At 32.3% G+C, this 16,964-nt stretch overlaps 1 pseudogene; it reads left to right on the forward strand.

Annotated features, from left to right (window-relative positions):
* The first annotated feature begins 16,204 nt into the window (after window positions 1-16,204).
* Window positions 16,205-16,341, forward strand: LOC145264136 (U2 spliceosomal RNA; annotated as a pseudogene).
* The last annotated feature ends 623 nt before the right edge of the window (window positions 16,342-16,964 follow it).

Raw genomic sequence — 16,964 nt, forward strand, 5'->3', positions numbered from 1 at the left:
TATAAATAGAAATACCGGGGCTGATGAGGTTAAGGAAGAAAAACAATATCAATATTGGATGGATATTCGTCCTCCCAAAACTTTCAATGACGTAATCAGGAAGGTAGTGGTGGTTAAGTGGTTAACGACACGGATTGATAACCTGGGTGTACCAAGTTCGAATCCAATTCTTTCCACAAAAATACTTTTATTTTGGAATATTTGGCAACCTTCACGTGATCCATCCCGTGAGTACCCGATGCCTTTTTAGACCGAATTCTAACTAGAAAGATATCAGGAAAACGAATGCCAACAAAAGTCATCTGATTTATTCGAATGAGGGAATGAATGATTCTCAACAACGACGCCATCAGTTCTAGAAGCGTCTATAACGTACATTAGTAAAAAAAACAAAAATTTAAACTCTCGTCTTTTCTGTAATCAGCTACGGAAATTTTGATTAACCTGCTCTGAACTTCCGCATCCGCACGCCAGTACAAGCAATAATATATCTATTGCGCACTTCAACATTTTTTGTCATACGCCCCTCTCCCCTGGTCACTAAAAGCGTTTATTAATAACGTACGATTCTTAGGTTTCGGAATTTTTTTAGATGAGGATTGATAGTTTGGCTTCTTTGAATCATTCGGACTTCTATTCTCATCTTGCTTGTAACAATATCCACAACCTTCTTCGGGTGCATCTTTCAGAAACTGGTTCGACATGAAGATTTCCAAGTTTTGGAAAGACGCGCATGGAGGAGGTCGGGGATTACATCGGGTGAGACGTTGTGAATATAACAAGACATGAGAATAGTAGTCCGAAAATGCAAGTAATATAAATTGTGATTCGCCTCACCATTGCAAACACACTTCGGATTAACATAAACTCACAAACAATAATCTTTTTATATCTATTTTATATATAATAATTCATCACAATTTCAATTTGGCAGTAACTTTTCATGAATGTAAAATACACTTTCCTCTACTTGTTACTGTTTATAATATGATACTTTTTTGTTATAGTGTTATATTTTATTCGTTATAATATTATATTTTATTCGTTATAATATTATATTTTATTCGTTATAATATTATATTTTATTCGTTATAATGTTATATTTTATTCGTTATAATATTATATTTTATTCGTTATAATATTATATTTTATTCGTTATGATATGATACTTTTTCGTTAAAATATGATACTTTATTCTTTATAATATTATATTTTATTCGTTATAGTATTATATTTTATTCGTTGTAATATTATATTTTATTTGTTATAATATTATATTTTATTCGTTATATGATACTTTTTCGTTATAATATTATATTTTATTCGTTATAATATTATATTTTATTCGTTATAATATTATATTTTATTCGTTGTAATATTATATTTTATTCGTTACAATATGATACTTTATTCGTTATAATATTATATTTTATTCGCTATAATATTATATTTTATTCTTTATAATATTATATTTTATTCTTTATAATATTATATAGTATTCGTTATAATATGATATTTTATTCGTTATAATATGATATTTTATTCGTTATAATATTATATTTTGTATCTACATTAATAGCATATTTATACTGTTTCTTACTATTGTTGGAATGCCCTTGTGCGTTATAATCTACTTCATACGCCACGCTTTATGCTTTATACAGGAGGTAGTGCTGACTAAATGGTTAACAACGCGAACTGACAATCTGGGCGTGCCAAGTTCGACTCCAGTTCGTTTCACAAAAGAACAGTTTCGCTTGGGATGTTGGCAACCTTTACATGGTCCCTCCCATAATACCTTAAATCTTTCTAGAAAGAATTCTAACTTGAAAGATATCGAGAAAACGAATACCAGCAATGACAGAATCACCTCATTCATATGAAGTGAAAGAATAAATGAATATTGTCCGTTCGTTGTATTAGACTTAATATATATAATTATAAAACTCAAATGATCTTGAAACGATGTATGTAACCCACTTTCCGGTTTACGACGTCCGGTTGCGCATGCGCGCATGACCTGCGCACTGAAATATTAACGTTATTATTTCGAAATTATTATTTAACATGGCAAGAGTGGGGTTTAAAATAACTTAAATGTAATACAGAAATGAACGATGTAGAAAAAAAAGCAGACAATATTAACAATTGTTTATTTGGATAATTTAAACGCGAAAAAAAAGAACAATTGGGACGCTGAAATATTAACGTCATTATTTCGAAATTATTATTTAACATGGGAAGAGTGGGGTTTAAAATAAACAAAAAACAAAAGAACAATTGGGACGCTGAAATATTAATGTTATTATTTCGAAATTATTATTTAACATGGGAAGAGTGGGGTTTAAAATAACTTAAACGTAATACAGAAATGAACAATGTAACAAAAAAAGCAGATATATCAAAATTTGAATTTAACTATAAGTATTATGGTATCTGTTCAGTGCACATTTACCTATAAGTATGGCCAACCACTTTATAATTCAGTAACTGTAATTTTTTTTTAAATAATCAATTATAATAAACAGAACGACTCATAGAAATCTATCTATATTCTTTTTTTCATTTTAATATACTTTCATAGAAATGTTTCTGTTACGTCAAAAAAACTATTTTCTTTATGTCACAAATGTCACGCTCATACATGAATTCCATAGCTAATATAGCATAACGGTTACGGGTAGTCTAGTATATTATGATATTATATTTAATATATTATAATATTATGCTTTACACAGGCTCTTACTATCCTTATAATAATATATTTTATGCGTTATAATGTACTTTGTGAATTATACTTTTCCGTTACAATGTTAAACTTTATACTGATTCTTACTATCGTTATAATAATATAGTTCATACGCTATAATATTATACGTTATGTACTATACATTATACGCAATAATATTATACTCAATGCGTTATAATATTATACTTTACACTGGCATTATATTTTACGCATTAAGATATTATTATATTTTACACTGGATATTACCGGCATGCTAAAATTGAAAATCATCTGTCGACATATAATTATAAAATAATGGCAGTATATTTTTTGTCTGAATTTATGAATTTATGGTTGCTATTATCATATGGATGTTTTTTGACGTTGCTTTTTGATTTTCAATTACGTTTCGACATGATCAGCTTGATACATTGCTTCCCATTAGATCATCGAGGTGAAACAACGTTGGATGAAATACCATTTAGAAATACTAAATACCATTCAGAAATATTAAACCACTGTCTGTTGGGGGATAGGAATATCTTTTCTGCAATAACCGCAAAAATTAACGTCGTTAAAATCATCCGCACTGATTGAGATAAACGCGACTGGAGATCGCTTGTGAATTTAGCATTACCTAGAAACTTCATCCTTCCAAGGAAGCCGGCTCAACCCGTCCATAGTCAATTCTGCACTAGAGGGAGGGTTGGGGTCCTCAGCGTTCGGGATATAAATAATAAACACAATGAAAACAAGAAAAACATCACCATGGATGACCAAGACACCCGGTGAAGGTCATGAAACAATACAAATAAGAGTTCCTATTGAAATCGTTATCTAAGAAGAATGTATTTTTCGTGTTTAGGAATAAATTGTTCCGTTAACCATCGAAATAGTGGAAGTCAATGTTTTACGGTAGTTGCTAATTTTAGGATTAAAATTAAAAACAAAACAAAAAACATCGCCATTTTGATTGATGAAATCAGCTAAGTGAAAATAACAAAGGAAAATTTTGAATTAACAAAAGTTGCACACAGTTTCAAATGTTTAAAACTATGCGAGTCGACAGAAATTTAATGTTTCTCTCGTTTGGTAAAAGTTGTTTGTTTTATATTTTAATTTCGATTTCTCGCTTGTTAACTATACTGTACTTTTGCCGAAACGTTTAATGGTCAGACTCAAAAGGCGAATATTTTTCTCGTCTCTGTGCCTAAAATTAAACGAAAATTCCATAAGCAAAGTTTTTTTTATTATTAGAACTGGTCATCTGCTGAACACAATACTGCGGAACTGCTGCTCATCTGATTATAACATGGTCGTTTTCAAGTCCAACATAAACAAGTTCTTGATGGGTCATTCAATCAAATAAGTTATTTTCTATCCAATTTCTAACATTATCGATCATTACGGTGTTGCTTCACCTGGCATTCATCAACCTTTATCCTTGAGTGGCACCGGCCATTGATAAACGTGACTCTGTAGTATATTAAAATAAAATTAAAAAGAAAAAAGTTCTACTTTTTATGCGGGAGTTAATCAATCTTGTTTGTTAGTATATTTTTTACTTTGAGTCATGTTTCCGTTATGCTTTCTGCCATACATTCTTATTATTTATGTGTTCTTTTTATATTTTAACCTTAATAATCACTTTCGATTTGTCAAGAAATTAAAGAAGAAAGAAAAAATGGAACTACTGGAACTAGTAGTTGTGTTATGTTTGCAACAAAGTTGAAGTCGTAGTTGCATGCAGATCTGCGCATGCGTGTTAACCAAAAAATGCCGGTTTCCCGCGTTAAATTGAGCCGGCATGTCTGGCACGCGAGAGAAAGAACGTTGCAACATATATGATAATAAATGTTTTTAAATAGGACAAATACTACGTAGTCGTTTTCTTTTCTTTTTTTTTTTTTCATTTATTCTTGCTTGTTTGCTCTCTCTCTCTCTCTCTCTCTCTCTCTCTCTCTCTCTCTCTCACACACACACACACACACACACACACACACACATATATATATATGCTCTAAAAATTTCTATCGAGCTTAATTAAATGTGCCAAATTTGAAATAATTTTATTCAATCTCGTAAACATTAAAAGTATATATAATTTATTAGCAAAACGTATATATATATATATATATATATATATATATATATATATATATGTATATATATATATATCCGATGATAGGTATAAATAGTGAGATTAAAAGACCAACGCCTCTGGGGAGGAGCGTTCTGGCCTGCATAATATACCTGGACATTCCCGTCGGCATTCCCCAGTAGGTGCGCCTCAGGCGATTGAAAATAAACTAATGAAGACTGGTAAAAAAAAAAACTCTTAAAGGCATCTTTAATAGAATGTAAAATTTTGAATAAAGCAGATGAAATGTCTTCGAAACCTTGTTTAAAATGCAAATATTCTATTACAAAAAAAAAAAATCGAACGATTTTTTTTTTGTAATATAATATTTGCACTGTAAACATGGTTTTAACGACATTTTGTGTGTATATTCAAAACTTTACATTCATATATGCATTTAAAAATGTTGATTCATATGAAAAACATAAAACTTGAAAAGAAACGAATTTTCATACATATTTAGGCTTACATACGATTTAATTTGATTAAGCAATAAAAATGCATATGTGCAAAGAATTGACGCCTCGACATGTCTGACACCAACAGATTTATTTATTGATGATGCTTTATTCGATAAAATAATTTTGCTTACAAATCTGGTTACAGTTTTACAGATGCAATTCTGTATAATACAGCATTTTGTCATAAACCATTCGAACTCATTAAAATTCAACGGTGTAAAAAAAGAGCACAGCATTTAACTTAGTCTGATAATGACGTACATCGATAGGTTCGCAATTCCAACGGAGTTTTGTAGGATTTGAATTATTACTCTTCTCTTCTTGAATGACATTCTCACAGCGTTTCCACTGATTTAACATCCACAGCTTGACTGAGCTTCTAGCTCTAAGACCCCCTATGCCCGTAAAATCGTCTCAACCATATATCAAAATGTTTTATAAATAATAATAATAATAATAATAATAATAATAATAATAATAATAATAAAGTACGTCTCAAATAAAAAAGGGGCGATGTAAAAATAACTCCCTCAAAACGATCAGGCGAACGTAACAATTAAACATCACAGAATCGCTAATAAAAATAAAGAAATAAATAAACAATGCTATATATATATATATATATATATATATATATATATATATATATATATATATATATATATATAGAGAGAGAGAGAGAGAGAGAGAGAGAGAGAGAGAGAGAGAGGAAGTCCAAAAAGTCGTTGAATGGTTTTTAACTGAAATAGATATGTATTTTTAATGATGTTATTCTATAATTTAAGCACAAGACATTAGGAATTTTTTTTAAAAAAAACATGCAAAATTCACCCCTTATTTATGAAAAATAATATCTTTTAAATATTGCCCATTTTCAGCTTCGCATATTTGTACTCTTTCCAAAACATTATTCATAACAGACTGCAGAATCTATGGATTGCGATTTATTATTTTGTTTCTGATATTTTCCTTGAATTCTTGCAGGCTTTGCACAATGTTTTGAATAAGCTCTTTGAGTCAGACCAATTGACCCCTGATTTTGGTAAGACAATTTCCCAACGTGTGTATATTGTTTAATGCTATACTAATCTATACTTAATTTCCAAATTATCTGTAAAATATTTGAAATACAGAAAAAAATTATGATTAATGGTAAAATGACAAAGATTTTAAACCCTTCGATCACTTTTTGGACAACACACACACACACACACACACACACACACACACACACACATATATATATATATATATATATATATATATATATATATATATATATATATATACACGAGCAAACAGTTAATAAAACATGTTAAAAAACACTTTGAAAGCAGTTAAAAACATTTAATCTGAAAAGGAAACACTAGATAAGTGGATAGTCCTTAATCCGCGGAGTTTCGAAGAAATACTTTCCTTCTCATCAGAAGGTAGGAATTAGCAAAATGCAGGAAAGTATTTCTTCGAAACTCCGCGGATTAAGGACTATCCACTTATCTAGTGTTTCCTTTTCAGATTAAATATGTTTTTAACTCATTTCAAAGTGTTTTTAACATGTTTTATTAACTGTTTGCTCGTATTATAAGCTCTATTTCCTATTTGGTTTTATCGAGCTTTTACATCTGACTGAGATAACTTTATAAATATTAATTATTTAATATTTATATTATACTTTAATTTTACCATCTTGGATCATTTTGGTAAATTTAATTGTAATTTATATATATATATATATATATATATATATATATATATATATATATATATATTATTTTATTTTATTACCGTTTTATCTGTTTAGTTACACGTGTTTCTGTTACCTAATCGTATCAACGATCCAGCAACTTCTGTTCAAGTCTGACGAAGTTGCTGGATCGTTGTTACGATTCGGTAACAGAAACATGTGTAACCAAACAGATAAAACGGTAATAAAATAAAAAATATACGCGTATATTTGCTCTGCAACAGTATTGAACACCTTCTTCAGGTTTTTACTAATTACCAGTTTTGCTATATATATATATATATATATATATATATATATATATATATATATATAGAGAGAGAGAGAGAGAGAGAGAGAGAGAGAGAGAAAGAGAGAGAGTGAGAGAGACAGATAGGGAGAGAGAGAGGGGGGGCATAGCAACTTGCTTATTGTGTTTTAATTGATATTCCAAATAAACAAGTTGCTCTGTCCCACCTTGTATAAGCGCATAAAATCAAATAAAATATATATTCGAATATCGTCGTTAATATGAAGCTTCTTTCTGACAACTGCATTTCTTTGTCTATCTTGCAATGTTACACTGAGCATTTCATTTCAAAACATTGATCTTCTTCTTATATATAGCCTATGTTTCATTTGCATATAAATGAATATGAACTATCAATTCATTATAAATTTATAGTTCAAAAATATCATTTCTGCTTCATATATTCTTCTTTAGACGCCAAGATGCGGAAGATGCCATTCCTATTCTTCTGCTAATATCAAATGAGGAACCTGGAACCACTGAGCCAAGAAACAGAAAATGTCCGTGTTTTTATTTATTTTTTTATTTTATTTTAAAGCCGTTTTGTTGCCTATTGAAATATTGTCTGCAGAAAAAAATAGGGTTCATTTTCATTCCTTATTTCTTACAAAATGATTCAAGCTCAAGCAAAGCACCGACTATAGTGACAGAGCATAAGGGAAAGTTCAATGTCTTTGAAATTAAATAAAAGTTTAAGAATTTTTCCCGATAAACGATATCAGAAGGAAGCTTTATATTAATAAATCAACCATTATTGGCACACGGACGAAATAAGAAAAATTAAAAGAAAGATAGAGAGGTAGGATTGAACTCAAAAAACTTAGGGTAATTAGTCTTCCTCGCTAACCATTAGGCCAAGGAGGATAATGAATTCAACAATATTATTTGAAAAAAATAATAAAGATTAGTGTGGTGTTGACGTATGAGATTCCAGCTATGTGGAGAAATGATATCAAGAAGAATTCATTCAAGAAAGAGAGCGAGTACTAAAAAGGTGGGCCGATTAGACTGACATACATATTCTGATAACTGAAAGACTGACGCAAGTGTCAGAATTTGTTTTAAAGCATATAGTGAAGCTCTCTAAATTATGCAAAATAAATTATGTTAAATCAGGTTTGTATAATTCACTTAATTCGGATAAACATATCTTTAAAAAAAAATATTTTTAGAAAGATAGGTTTATCCGAATTAAGTGAATTATACCTAAATACTCAAAGATTAATAGTGTTAAGTTTGTTGATACTTCTACAGAACAAGGCCTATATATGGACCTGAATATTTCCGATTTATGGAACAGGCCGGAAATGACTGAGCCATCGCCGAACAGTTAAATCGACATTAAACGAAAAAATAAATATTTTTCAGTTTTTACCCTGACTTCAGGTTAGGATCCATTAACCCCTGCATTCCGTATTAAGAATGGGTCCAATAATTTGTTTTCAAATGCAGTAAGAATCATATACAGCATATTTATGTGAACACACCGGTTCTCGTTAGATCACCTGTTAAGCAGTATAGCAAGTACGAGATAGGTGACCATTTGGGAATACTAGGTGCTGTATGTATTTAGGTATGTTGGCATGTATAATACCTCATGGAAATGAACGCCCTTGCCTTGCACAGTTCCAGGTCAGCCTTGGGCAAGATGTAGCACCTGTTAACCTCCCTCTGATATTTTGGAAGGTTACCATGCAAGGGTAGATGGAGTTCCTCAGCTTTTGTGAAGGCAATACTTCTGGGGAAGAGAGAGAGGGAATCTGTTGAAAAACCAAACCGAATAGAGAGAGCCCGTTGACCCTGTAGAGTAATTTTCTAGTGATGTTGTCACAAAGAAAACACCTACTTCCAATTTTTTATTAGCCAGCATGAAAGTAGTAAGGCTCAAGAAACTGTCATGAGAATTATCATGACAGTGAACAAGCTTATCTAACTGGAGATAACGAAACATAAATAAGCGATAAAAGGTTAATGTAATTTCCTTGAAGCAATACAAAGAAAAAATAAATAACGTTAATTCACGTATTTATTTATATATAAAGGTTATTTATAGAAAGAAATACAATGCAGAGCTGTAAAGAATAAACACCAACTGAAGCAAACTAAGATATATAACGGTGGAATAAGCTATGCAGTGTCACCTTTTATTAATTCAATAAATATGTATTTTTTCTTATATTTTATACCTGTATTGTTTTATAGTTTTACTTGCATCAGCATGGTCGGATGAAAGTTCCGTATTTTATGATATTTCGGGAAAATTTTCCCTTCCTCAGGTATGCGTTCGACTTGAATTCAAACGTGGAAGGGAGATTTCCCCGAAATATCATAAAATACGGAACTTTCATCCGACAATGCTGATGCAAGTAAAACTATAAAACAATACAAGTATAAAATATAAGAAAAAAGAGTACATATGTATTGTATTGATAAAATGTGAATCTGCATAGCTTATTCCACCGTGAAATACCTTTTTGTTTGTGTCTATTCTTTACACCTCTGCATTGTGTTGCTTTCTATAAATGACCTTTATATATAAATAAGTGAATTAACTTTATTTCTTTTTTTTTAGTGAAAAAGTTTACAACTATGTTTATTTAAAGAGGAGGCGGCTAAAATAATTTTTCATACTAACTCTAATCTAACCCTTTTGTATTCGCATGATAAAGTGTCGTCTGCATTTTTACATTGTTTTACGCAGCTTTCTAATCATAAACTGCTGCAGCCATTTTCGTTTACGTGATTCGCAATCAGAAACATTCGAGTCGATATGGCTTCCTTCCTACAGGAGCACACGTTAGCTTTATTAATTGGTCTCATTATTTCTTAAAACCAAAAAATAATGGCAATGATAAAAACCTAATTTTGTAATAGGAATGACTTCATTCGTATCATCATCATCATCATCATCATCATCATCATCATCATCACCACCACCACCACGATTTCATTTCTTTTTTTTTTTTCTTATTTTGTTGCTGTTTCTTTTAGTTCTTCGTTTGAATGGGAATAAAAAAAATACGTTTCTTTTTTCTTCTTTACGAATAAACAGTCGTTCTTTTTTTATATCATTGCATTTGCAATTAGACATTTCTTTTCCGTTATTTACTATTTACTTTTAGGTTTTGGTATGAGGTTTTTTAAATGTTGCTGCTTATTAAATTTCAAAAAGAAAACATGTGAACCAAAGTTCTTTGATTTCTCGGGCTAAAAGAAAAATCAATAAAAAAAAACTTCCAAATCCAAGAATTCTTTGCAGTAAAGTAGAAAAAATAAATTGACTCAACTACACCAACCTACAAACCAGCATCCATAGATGCCCAAGTTTCTTCCTCTTGTCTATTGTTGGATGTGTCAGGAATCAGAATCAGTATGGCTTTATTAAAACAAGTAGCTATACTTATCCGATATTTACCTACCAGGAACTATGGTGCTTATATATTATTGAGCACACATGAAAATCGCAGTTCCAGATAAATTATCGGGAATACTCTTTGGTACACCTACGTATTAGACAAAATTAGGTATCTGCATCAAAAATTAGGAAAAATTATTCGAGCTGAATTTGAATTATAAAAAATCAGTTTTATCGTATTTCATCAATCCGACATTGAGAAAAACAGGGGAGATAAGTCAGTCTGTCATTTAACCAAGTAATAACTTACTTAACCAAGTAATAACTTGCTTAATCAAATAATAATGAATTTTTTTTGTGTGTGTGTGATACGTAAGTAAAGTGTTTTCTTGTTCATTTATTTAGAACGGCAATTTTCGATATAAATAGAGGAACTATTTTACTTATTGTTTCACTCTTTTTAAGTATAACCTTTCAGCATATGTATAGCATCAACTCTCCACTTTTCTCTACTGAAACCGTCACCATAATCATCGTTTACTAATTTTCTAACAGATATTCTGGTTAATCCAGAAAATTACCAAACGCATAAAAATATTAGTACTATCAACTCAGAAAAACAACAACTGTAAAATTCTATTACGGACATCTCAATCATTAAAGTTTTTCAATTTCTTAAAATTTGCAATTACCTCTTCCTTTAGTTATTAGATTTGTTGCGCTGATATTTACTCATTAAAAATCGCATGACGATTACATTACGAATCGAACTGTTTCTTTTAAAAAAATTTATCCTAAAATGACCATAACCTAAATCTCAGCTAACCCTAACATAATCCTTACATAATCCTAAACTAAGTTTTAGTTTTAGATTTCAAAGTCGATTTATTTCCGTTCATATTTTGTAGAAGCAGCGGAACAAAATATACTAACTCTCACCAAACACCCTCACCCCCAATCAACACACATTGATCCTCCATTTTAAAATTTAAAATATTTTACAGATACTTTTTATACTTAAATCATTCTTTTATATTTCATCCTGGGCAATGCTGGGAAGCCGGTCCTGCTAGTTACAAATAAAATTCCCTATATTTTTTTAAAGTATTACTTGTATTCTGTGAACTGGCTACCATTTTGGGGACAGTTGTCAATAAAAAAAATATCATTTTGTATGGACAGTTTTTTGGTAATGTTTTACTTTCAACGGCGCAAATGACGATCGATAGACCACTTGTCTAACATACCATGGCTTGTTAATAAAAAAAAATAAAGTAAATAGCGAGATAAAACATGACAACAATAATAAAAAATAAAAAAAATGGCAAACTAGTGTGTAAAATAATAAAGAGGGTTTTTTTTTCTATATTTTGGGGAAGTGCTTCGGCACATGGCTCAATTAATCCTTCTGAATAGAGTTGATACAGTTGACGATGGTAATTATTTATTATAACAATGTCGGTATGTCACCTATCTTTCGAAATAACTAAGGGGGTCAGTTGTACTGCTGCTGCTGCTAATTCCGCGAGCAGGATCAGAAACTGCTGCTAACGTCGCATCGTCTTTACACAAAAATAAGAGATAGATGGCTCGATATTTATCTTCCTTCCACGGCGGGATGACGTGACACAAGGGTCGGAAAGTGTGATTTGAAAAGCCAGCGCCCTAAAAGAAAGGCATTCTGGTGTGCAAAAATGCCTTATTGGAAGTTGTTGGTAGTGCTTTGTGCAGGATCGGAACTGGCATTCCTAATTTTGCATTGCGTGTAGGATCGGAAGCTGCTAGCGTTGTCATAGTCCCTGTGGAAAATGTATCTTTATATTCACTCTTGATTATCATGCATAGCTGAGCACAGGTGCAAATGTAAATAAGTAAAACCATGAATATCTCATGTACAAGAATAAAACTCTCTCTCTCTCTCTCTCTTTCTCTCTCTCTCTCTCTCTCTCTCTCTCTCTCTCTCTCTCTAGGATTTGACAAAATATGCATAAAAATACACCTGAAGACTCTGTTTTCGCTGGTTACTACATATAGGGGTGGGTAAAATAATAATAATAATAATAATAATAATAAGAAGAAGAAGAAGAAGAAGAAGAAGAAGAAGAACGGCACACATGTTTGGTGTTAGGGTTGGTTAGAAGCATGAGCATGGTTTTACAGACCAATCAGTCAACGTCAAGTAGTCCTTTAAGTAAAATGTTAGTTGTTTGTATGTCTGAGTGTTTTTGTTTTCTTTTTAACGCTTTCCCTGTAGTTTTTTTTTTTTTACACAGTGATCACCACTTATCAAGGCCCGGAAGCCACTCAGGGATAAGGCTTGTTGCAAGTACATTACGTTAGTGTGGAGATTTGGTGAAGTGTTTACTTAAGGGGGCGGTTCATTAGGAATTTGTTAACGTTGGACTTGAAGACATCCAGGTTGTAGTCCGGTGGGAAGCAGGCAGACGGAACAGAGTTCCACAGGCGTGCAGTTCTAAGAAAGAAGCTTTGTTCATAGAATCTACGTTTTGATTTAGGCACAGATAAAGAGTGGGAAAACTTTTTGACAGTGGATTCAGCTAGACGGGTGTTTTTTGTGAAAGATTGGCGAGGGGGGACCAGAGATTGCAGTTCAGACGAGCACCTGCCATGGAAATAACGATAAAACAAAGATAGGTTCGCAACGTCTCTTCTGTGGGAGAGAGGTTACAGGGAAGAGAAAAGGGCATCCCCCACTAAGCCACAAATTCTATTTTGTACTCTGTCAAGGTAGGATAGGCTGTTTTTAGCAGCTCCTGCCCAGATATGGTAACAGTATTCCATCCTTGGACGTACATGGCTTTTATATAGATAGAGAATTGCATCAGTAGTGAGATATCTTCTGGAGCGGTAGAAGGATCCCACCATCTTTCCAGCGACCTTGGCAACAGACTTGATGTACGTGTCCCATTTCAGATCAGGAGTAAAGGTCAAACCCAGAAGCTTGTCAAAACACGGGCCTCACCCAGACGAGAGCCATCCATCCCAATTGATGCCAGATGGGGATCAGAGCGTTGATGATGTAAGGATAGGAGTTTGGTTTTGGATGCATTAAAGGTAACCAGCCACGTCTTCCCCCACTGAACCACGCGCTCGAAATCAGAGGTGAGAGAATCAGAGGGAACTTTGTCATTTACAGCCTTTGATGTGTTGCCGTAGATGGTCGTGTCATCAGCATAGATGTCAACGAATGATTTAAGTATGTGTTTAGGGAAGTCATTGATGTGGTAGTTATCTACCAATTATGAATAACAAGCAGGAACACCTAAAGTTATTTCGAATTTAATGTGACAACTTAATCGTGAAGTGATTCCTATGAACATTAAAAAGCGAAAGACTCCCTTTCTTTTTCCTCTTCGTTCGGATTCACTTATTTAAAGCTAGTAAGTTTTCATATGAACGTGTTAACTCAAAAGTATTTTCAACCAATGAAAATTGTCTCCACACAAAAAACTAACATGTATATACGAAAGTAATAAGCCAATACTAACTAAGAAAATCATATAAGAACCCGATCAACAAAATTAGTTTTCTCTAAATTTCACCGATAGAACTTGCACAGAAGCACCCAAGAAAGTCTGCTCGACATCTCCTTTCGTACCTTGAGACTGAGGAAAACAAAAAGGACTCAATGACTCACATACCAGCATTTCTCATTTCACGAGCATATTCCTATACACTAGCAAGAGTCAGACGAACAGAAAAGTATTACTACTCATTCATACGCACTAACAAGAACAAGATAAATCAACGCACACACCTACACAATGTCACGCGGACAAATATTCGCATACATATATTACTTACACACGCATATTCACCCACTGAACATATTGACTTGAGACTACTATTCACTAAACTTTCTTTACCCAAACATGTGTTTCTCCTATGAAGATTTACTAGCATAAAAATAACTTTTATATTCTTATTTCTTGTATACGTATATTCACACTATAAACATTTTAATTTGTAACTACTAGCCCAACTTTCATTAACCCAAACACGTGTTTGCACTATGAACATTTTCATAATTGAAAATAATATTTATATTCCTGTATCTTGTATAAGAATGTTTTGTTATAAAATTTCGTTTTTCTTAATTTCTATTTTACAAAACTCTGCTTATGTTTTAGGTTGCACTTGCTAACTGGTGACCCTTTTATTCTTTCGCTGTTTCATTTACTTTCATTTTATAACCATGCATATCCATGTACGAGGTGCCTTCAATAATTTTCCAGATTTTTTTGGAACATGCAGTTAAAATTGTTGTAGATTCTTGAAAATTCAGTATGTTATTGCTATACATCGTATGAGATGACTGATCAATTTCAGAAGGTGTTGCAACGGTACAACAAGTGCATTGCACCCGGAGGAGATTACTTCGAAGGGAACTAAAATTTTATATGACTTCTTCATCATCACCAGTATTATTATTATTATTATTATTATTATTATTATTACTGCTACTACTACTACTGTTTTTTTTAAACTTTTTTTAATTATGACCGTTTTGTAGAAGAGATACAGTTCATTGGTGGCAGATTTCAGTTCTGAATTTGGAAAATCGCAAGCTTTTCTTGCCTTTGTTAACTTTCTTTTGCTGCCTATTTTTTTCTTTCGTTCTTTTCTGTAAACTATTGTTAAATTACAATAGAAAAATGCGAGCATGAAAAGTAATATGGTTAAGCTTAAACATGGAAAAGAAAAGGACAAGATATTCTAGTAAAAAATATAATAAATTTATAACTTAAAATATTTCAGCATTAAGAATTGATTATATAATGTTAAATTGAATTTTTTTTTAAATCTTAATGCTGCAATATTTTAAGTTATAAATTTATTCTATTTTAGTCGCGTGCAAGCGACTCTATGACACTCAGTCGGTCGGTCCGTCCGTCCGTCCGTCCGTCGGTCGGTCCGTCTGTCGGTCTGTCCATAGCACTTTTGTGCTTGGCCTTTTTGGTTGATCAAAGGTCTGTTGTTAATAGATGCTGTTCTTAGCTTTTTAAGCTTTTCTTAGCCTTTTGGCCAAGTTTAAAAATTGGGAGTTAAGTAGGACGTCCCTCAGTATGAAAGGTATTATGATGGTACTAGCTGGGAGAAACTTTTGATTTTGTTTAGTTCTGGAGTGACAAGGATGACAAACGACCCCCACAATCCCCCCTTTTGAGTTGGCCATGTGCCTAAGTTTTCTGTTCATTGTTGATTTTCACTGTACTTTTTAACATGAATAAAGGATTTAATATCTCAAAGTGTAGTATCTGTTCCGGCAGATACTGTAAGCAAAGACCATATGTGGGGGCAACCCCACATATAAGACCTTGGTCAATGTATGGGGCAACCCTTCATATCAATTGTCACTATTCAGCTCCCCTACTCCCCGGGGAGTTGGTCCCCATTCCCCCTTCACTCCTCACATTCAAAATCGGCCTTGTGGCTAATTTGCTCGGTGGGGGAGCAAATAAATGCCCCTTTTCTTGGCCTTTTGGCCAAGATCAAAGTGTAGTATCTGTTCTTACTACATGCTGTACTTATGTTTATACCTTTGTGATATAAAGTGGGGGATCACTTTTCTCTATTAATTTAATGTAAAATGATCACCCACTTTACAACCAGTCAATCTCAAAGCCATTCAAGTCATTCTCCAGATCATTCAAGTTGTTTTTGAAGGATTCCAGCTATTTTTTAAGCATTCAAGTAATTCTTAAGGTCATTCAATTCATCCTTAAGTTCATTAAAGTCATTTTAAGTCATTTACTTTTTATTTATTGTAAGTCATTTCAGCCCATTTTTCGGTCATTTTAGTTTATCTTTAAGAATTTCATGTTAATCCTACATTTACGCATTCATTCATTATACGAGAGTACGCGACTAATGGCTATCGGCCTTGTTTACTATAATATCTTGTCCTTTTCTTTTCCATGTTTAAGCTTAACCATATTATTTTTCATGCTCGCATTTTTCTTTTGTAATCCATGATTTTTCCAGGCTTCCAATAAATTCAGTTGTTCTTTGTTTAATTTCAGTCTTGTTTTTCTTGCCCTCATAAACATAACATACACATATGTAATAACAATGTACGGCACTCGTCTGCTTTCATTCTCTCTGTTTCACTTGTTACTACTCTTTTCGTGAGAGTGGTGAATTAGTACCTGAAGTATGGAAGCAAAAAACGCCGCTCATCTCCTTACAAATTTTTACGATTTTGAACACCAGTAAATTCATCATA

The sequence above is a fragment of the Euprymna scolopes genome, chromosome 3, assembly GCF_053919585.1.
Source record: "Euprymna scolopes isolate OS-2025 chromosome 3, ASM5391958v1, whole genome shotgun sequence".
Classification (NCBI taxonomy): Eukaryota; Metazoa; Mollusca; class Cephalopoda; order Sepiida; family Sepiolidae; genus Euprymna; species Euprymna scolopes.